Source organism: Triticum urartu, chromosome 5, assembly GCF_003073215.2.
Source record: "Triticum urartu cultivar G1812 chromosome 5, Tu2.1, whole genome shotgun sequence".
Taxonomy (NCBI): Eukaryota; Viridiplantae; Streptophyta; class Magnoliopsida; order Poales; family Poaceae; genus Triticum; species Triticum urartu.
This window is the reverse complement of record NC_053026.1, coordinates 203,571,194-203,578,106: the sequence shown is the minus strand read 5'-3', so window position 1 is coordinate 203,578,106 and position 6,913 is coordinate 203,571,194.

Sequence of the window (6,913 nt, the reverse complement as noted above, 5' to 3'; positions counted from 1 at the left end):
AGCATATGAGATGTTCCAGGAGTTGAAGTTAATATTTCAAGAAAATGCCCGAGTTGAGAGATATGAAGTCTCCAACAAGTTCTATAGCTGCAAGATGGAGGAGAACAATTCTGTCAGTGAACACATACTCAGAATGTCTAGGTACCATAACCACTTGACTTAGCTGGGAGTTAATCTTCCGGATGATAGTGTCATTGGCAGATTTCTTCAATCACTACCACCAAGCTATAAAGGCTTCGTGATGAACTATAATATGAAAGGGATGAACAAAACGATTCTCGAGCTCTTCGCAATGCTCAAGGCCGTGGAGGTATAAATCAAGAAGGAGCATCAAGTGTTGATGGTTAACAAGACCACTAGTTTGAAGAAAAAGGGCAAAGGGAAGAAGGGGAACTTCAAGAAGAATAGCAAGCAAGTTACTGCTCCCGGGAAGAAGCCCAAGTCTCGACCTAAGCCCGAAACTGAGTGCTTATACTTCAAAGGGACTGGTCACTGGAAGCGGAATTGCCCCAAGTATTTGGCGGATAAGAAGGATGGAAAAGTGAAAGGTATATTTGATATACATGTTATTGATGTGTACCTTACTAATGCTCGTAGTAGCGCCTGGGTATTTGATACTAGTTCTGTTGCTCATATTTGCAACTCGGAACAGGGGCTACGGAATAAACGAAGATTGGCTAAGGAGGAGGTGACGATGCGCGTCGTAAATGGTTCCAAGGTGGATGTGATCGCCGTCGGCACGTGTAACGCCCCGAGACCGTTGTGCCAGGTGTCGTCCTGTTATTCGCTGTTGTTGCCATGTCATTCGCTTGCGTGTTGCATCTTGTCATGTCATCATGTGCATTGCATCATCATGTTTTCAAAACTTGCATCCGTCCCGGTCTTCTCGTTCCGTCCGTTGTCCGTTCTGAGCCCAGACACACTTGCACGCGCCCGCGGCATGTCCGAAATATTATTTTATAAGTGGCCAAAAAATGTTCTCGGAATGGGGTGAAAGTTGGCATGCGGTCTTGTTATGGTGTAGGTATGCTGCCTGCCAAGTTTCATCGCATTCGGAGTCCGTTTGACGCCCCAACGGATAACTATAGCGGCAATATAGCCGGTCTAACGTCGGACGTTTTCGGTCTCCGGAAACAGATGCCGGCCCCCCTCTCTCTCTTCTCCCCTCTTAGCCTCGCCACAGCCCACCTAGGCCATCCTCCTTCCCCTCTTCGCTTCTGGAGTTGTCCGATACGACCGCACGGTCCGAAACCCTCTCTGCACAGTGCATCGAACCCCTCACGTGAGCGTCCGAAAGTTGTCCCGGACCCGACCCGAAGTGTCGCCACCGTTGTGTCCGGATCATCCCCAAACGTCTACAAAACGTCACCGTTTTCTTATTTGGACTTCCTAGCTATTTTATTCGCGATCGTCCGATTGCGATCGTAGGGTCGAGATAGCCCCTAACCTAATCCGTGATGTATATTTATAGTCCACCCCTAGTCTAATTTCAGACCAAATCCCTAAATTCTAGGGATCCTCCCAGCCGCCGCCGCCGCCGCACTCTTTCCCCAACATCGGGATCCCCATCGCTCGAACCAAATCCATCTCCTCCTCGTTTTCACCACAAGCCCAACCAGCGAGCTCCTCCTCCTCTCGATCCATCCCCACGCCCCTCCGCGGTTGGGCCCGAGCAGGATCACCCAGAGCCGCAGCTCTGCCGCCATCAGGCCAGGACCTCCCGTCGCCCGCAGCCTCCTCGATCTGTTCTGGATCGGGAAAAGAGCTCCCAGGTCGCTCAATCCAGGAGGCCTGGCCTCCCATCGCTCGCTGGCGCCTCAACCGGACCAGAACCCCGTCGCCCTGCCTTTCTCCTTCCTCCCTTCGCCTCCTCCTCTCATCTTCCTCGTTCTTCTCCTGCAACAGGTGCTCCTTGCGCCATGGATGCCGCCATGGAGGCCAACCTTCTCCACCGCACTGTGACGAGCCTCCCCGTGCTCCTCCACCTCGCATCCTCGGGCGCCCGCGCCTACCGCCGGCCGTCCACGGCCAGGTCGCCTCGCCTCCTCTCGATCTCACTCCGGCCCTCTCTCTGTCCCTGCCTCGTGACTGATTTTTTCCCTGCCAGGGCCCTGTCGTTCCTCCCCGCCTCGGAGCTCCCTTGCACCACCGGATCCGAGACCCCCTCGCCCGGTCCTGCCCGTTCCCGACGCTCGCGTCGTCGTCAGCCACCGTCGCCGGAGTTCCTTGTCGGTTCGCGTGCCGACCTGCAAGTCCCACGCCGCCGCTGCTCTGCTTCTGTTTCTGCTTCCTGTCGAGAAGAGGACACGCCTCCTCTGCATCGGACAGGGCCGCTCCAACGCCCGCTGACTCCTCCAGCTCAGGCCGGCCCAGCCCAGCGAGCCTCCTCAGCCTGGCAGCGACCGGCCCAGCCACCTGCCTCATCCATCCCAGCACCAACCGGGCCAAGCCCAATGTGATAAGCCCCCCTCCAGCCCCTGTGCATTGTTGGGCTTGTCCCAAATTTCAGCCCAGTAGTATTTTTTTTCCAGCGCCTGCGACTTTAGTATTTGCTCCAGAGAACGCAGTTTTACGGAAAAGTCCCCCTAGTTCATGCATTTAATAACTCACTAACCGTGCATCGGATTAAAATGATTTATATATGAAACTTGCTTAGAATTTTGTCTAGATTCATAATATGAAACTTTCATCCATGTTTAAAATGTTTAAATTGATGTTTGGTTAAATTTGCTCCTATGCCATGTTAAAATGATTTAATTCATAACTATTCAACCGTAGCTCCAAATCTAACAAACTTTATATGTAAATGGGGTAGAAAAATGCCTAGTTTAACATGGTGACCTTTATTTGCATGTTAAACAACTCTAAAATTGTGTTTAGGGCAGAACAGTACCAAATCTATAATATGCTCATGAGGAGTTTCCGGAATTGTTGTTCGTTGCTTCCGGCCTCATTTAACCTTGACTAGATAGGTAGTTTTCATTTGCTTCACCTCTTGCCATGCTAACAACATTTAATCTTGTTGGGTACATAAACAAGAGAGAACTAAATAAGTCATGTGGTTTTTTCGTCAATATGCAACTCGTTGCATATTGAGCTCCACTTAATTTGTAGTGTTGTTTGTTGCATTTTGCCATGCCATGCCCTCTTTAAACCGGACATGCATCATTCTTGTTTGCGCATCATGCCATGTCTATGTCGTGGTTGATTACTATATTGTTTGCTTTCTTTCCGGTGTTGCTTCTTCGGGTTGGTTCCGATTACGTCGTGATTGTGAGGACCCGTTCGTCTACGTCCGTTTGTCTTCTTCATGGACTCGTTCTTCTTCCGTGCGGGATCTCAGGCAAGATGACCATACCCTCGAAATCACTTCTATCTTTGCTTGCTAGTTGCTCGCTCTTTTGCTATGCCTATGCTGCGATACCTACCACTTGCTTATCATGCCTCCCATATTGTTGAACCAAGCCTCTAACCCACCTTGTCCTAGCAAACCGTTGATTGGCTATGTTACCGCTTTGCTCAGCCCCTCTTATAGCGTTGTTAGTTGCAGGTGAAGATTGAAGTTTGTTCCTTGTTGGAACATGGAGATGTTGTTCCTTGTTGGAACATGTTTACTTGTTGGGATATCACAATATATCTTATTTAATTAATGCATCTATATACTTGGTAAAGGGTGGAAGGCTCGGCCTTATGCCTGGTGTTTTGTTCCACTCTTGCCGCCCTAGTTTTCCGTCATATCGGTGTTATGTTCCCGGATTTTGCGTTCCTTACACGGTTGGGTTATAATGGAAACCCCTTGACAGTTCGCTTTGAATAAAACTCCTCCAGCAAGGCCCAACCTTGGTTTTACCATTCGCCACCTAGCCTTTTTCCCTTGGGAGTCGCCCGTCCCGAGGGTCATCTTTATTTTAACCCCCCCGGGCCAGTGCTTGTCTAAGTGTTGGTCCAAACTAGAGCCACTTGCGGCGCCACCTCGGGGAAACTTGAGGGCTGGTTTTAGCTGTACGTAGTGTTCATCCGGTGTTGCCCTGAGAACAAGATATGTGCAGCTCCTATCAGGATGTCGGCGCATCGGGCGGTCTTGCTGGTCTTGTTTTACCATTGTCGAGGATGTCTTATTGTACCGGGATACCGAGTCTGATCGAAATGTCTCGGGAGGAGGTCTATTCCTTCGTTGACCGTGAGAGCTTGTGATGGGCTAAGTTGGGACACCCCTACAGGGATTTGAACTTTCGAAAGCCGTGCCCGCAGTTATGGGCAGATGGGAATTTGTTAACGTCCGGTTGTAGAAAACTTGAAGTTGACCTTAATTAAAATGCATCAACCGCGTGTGTAACCGTGATGGTCTCTTTCCGGCGGAGTCCGAGAAGTGAACACGGTTGTTGGAGTTATGCTTGACGTAGGTTGTTCTAGGATCACTTCTGGATCATAGTTGTTCGAACGTGCTTTGCCTTCTCTTCTCGCTCTCTTTTGCGTATGTTAGCCACCATATATGCTAGTCGCTTGCTGCAGCTCCACCTCATACCTTTTACCTTACCCATAAGCTTAAATAGTCTTGATCGCGAGGGTGCGAGATTGCTGAGTCCCCGTGACTCACAGATACTTCCAAAAACCAGCTTGCAGGTGCCGATGAGTCCGTGCAGATGACGCAACCAAGCTCAGGAGGAGCTCGATGAAGATCTTGTCCTTTGTGTTGCTTCGTTCTAGTTGATCAGTAGTGGAGCCCAGTTGGGGTCGATCGGGGACCTTGTCGCATTTGGGGTTCTTCTTTTATTTTGGTTCCGTAGTCGGACCTTGATTGTATTTGGATGATGTAATGCTTTATTCTTGTAATTGTGTGAAGTGGCGATTGTAAGCCAACTATGTAACTTCTTCCCCTATTTTATTACATGGGTTGTGTGAAGATTACCTCACTTGCGACATTGCTTTAAATGCGGTTATGCCTCTAAGTCGTGCTTCGACACGTGGGAGATATAGCCGCATCGAGGGCGTTACAGCACGCTACCTCTACATCTACCTTCGGGATTAGTTTTAGACCTGAACAATTGTTATTTAGTGCCAGCGTTGAGCATGAACATTATATCTGGATCTTGTTTAATGCAAGACGGTTATTCATTTAAATCAGAGAATAATGGTTGTTCTATTTATATGAGTAATATATTTTATGGTCATGCACCCTTGATGAGTGGTCTATTTTTGTTGAATCTCGATTGTGGTGATACACATATTCATAATATTGATGCCAAAAGAAGCAAAATTAATAATGATAGTGTAACTTATTTGTGACACTGCCGTTTAGGTCATATTGGTGTAAAGCGTATGAAGAAACTCCATACAGATGGGCTTTTGGAATCACTTGATGCATGTGAACCATGCCTCATGGGCAAGACGACTAAGACTCCGTTCTCCGGAACAATGGAGCGAGCCACTGACTTATTGGAAATAATACATACTGATGTATGCGGTCCGATGAGTGTTGAGGCTCGTGGCGGGTATCGTTATTTTCTGAGCTTCACAGATGATTTGAGCAGATATGGGTATATCTACTTAATGAAACATAAGTCTGAAACATTTGAAAACTTCAAAGAATTTCAGAGTGAAGTGGAAAATCCTCGTAACAAAAAAATAAAAGTTTCTACAATTTGATCGCGGAGGCGAATATTTGAGTTACGAGTTTGGTCTTTATTTAAAACAATGTGGAATAGTTTCGCAACTCGCGCCACCTGGAACACCACAACGTAATGGTGTGGCTGAATGTCGTAACCGTACTTTATTAGATATGGTGCGATCTATGATGTCTCTTACCGATTTACCACTACCATTTTGGGGTTATCCATTAGAGACAACTGCATTAACGTTAAATAGGGCACCATCCAAATCCATTGAGACAACACCATATTAACTTTGGTTTGGCAAGAAACCGAAGTTATCGTTTCTTAAAGTTTGGGGTTGCGATGCTTATGTGAAAAAGCTTCAGCCTGATAAGCTCGAACCCAAATTAGAGAAGTGCGTCTTCATAGGATACCCAAAAGAAACTGTTGGGTACACCTTCTATCACAGATCCAAAGGCAAGATATTTGTTGCTAAGAATGGGTCCTTTCTAGAGAAGGATTTTCTCTCAAGAGAAGTGAGTGGGAGGAAAGTAGAACTTGATGAGGTAGTTTTACCTTCTCTCGAACTGGAAAGTAGTTCATCACAGAAATCAGTACCTGTGATGCCTACACCAATTAGTGAGGAAGCTAATGATGATGATCATGAAACTTCAGATCAAGTTATTACCGAACCTCGTAGGTCAGCCAGAGTACGTTCCGCACCAGAGTGGTACGGTAATCCTGTTCTAGAAGCCATGTTACTAGACCATGACGAACCTACAAACTATGAGGAAGCCATGATGCGCCCAGATTCCATGAAATGGCTTGAGGCCATGAAATCTGAGATGCGATCCATGTATGAGAACAAAGTATGGACTTTGGTTGACTTGCTCGATGATCGGCAAGCCATAGAAAATAAATGGATCTTCAAGAAGAAGACTGACTCTGATGGTAATGTTCCTGTCTACAAAGCTCGACTTGTTGCAAAAGGTTTTCGACAAGTTCAAGGAGTTGACTACGATGAGACCTTCTCACCCATAGCGATGCTTAAGTTTGTCCGAATCATGTCAGCAATTGCCGCATTTTATGATTATGAAATTTGGCAAATGGATGTCAAAACTGCATTCCTTAATGGATTTCTTAAAGAAGAGTTGTATATGATGCAACTAGAAGGTTTTGTCGATCCTAAAGGTGCTAACAAAGTATGCAAGCTCCAGCGATCCATTTATGGACTAGTGCAAGCCTCTCGGAGTTGGAATATACGCTTTGATAGTGTGATCAAAGCATATGGTTTTATACAGACTTTTGGAGAAGCCTGTATT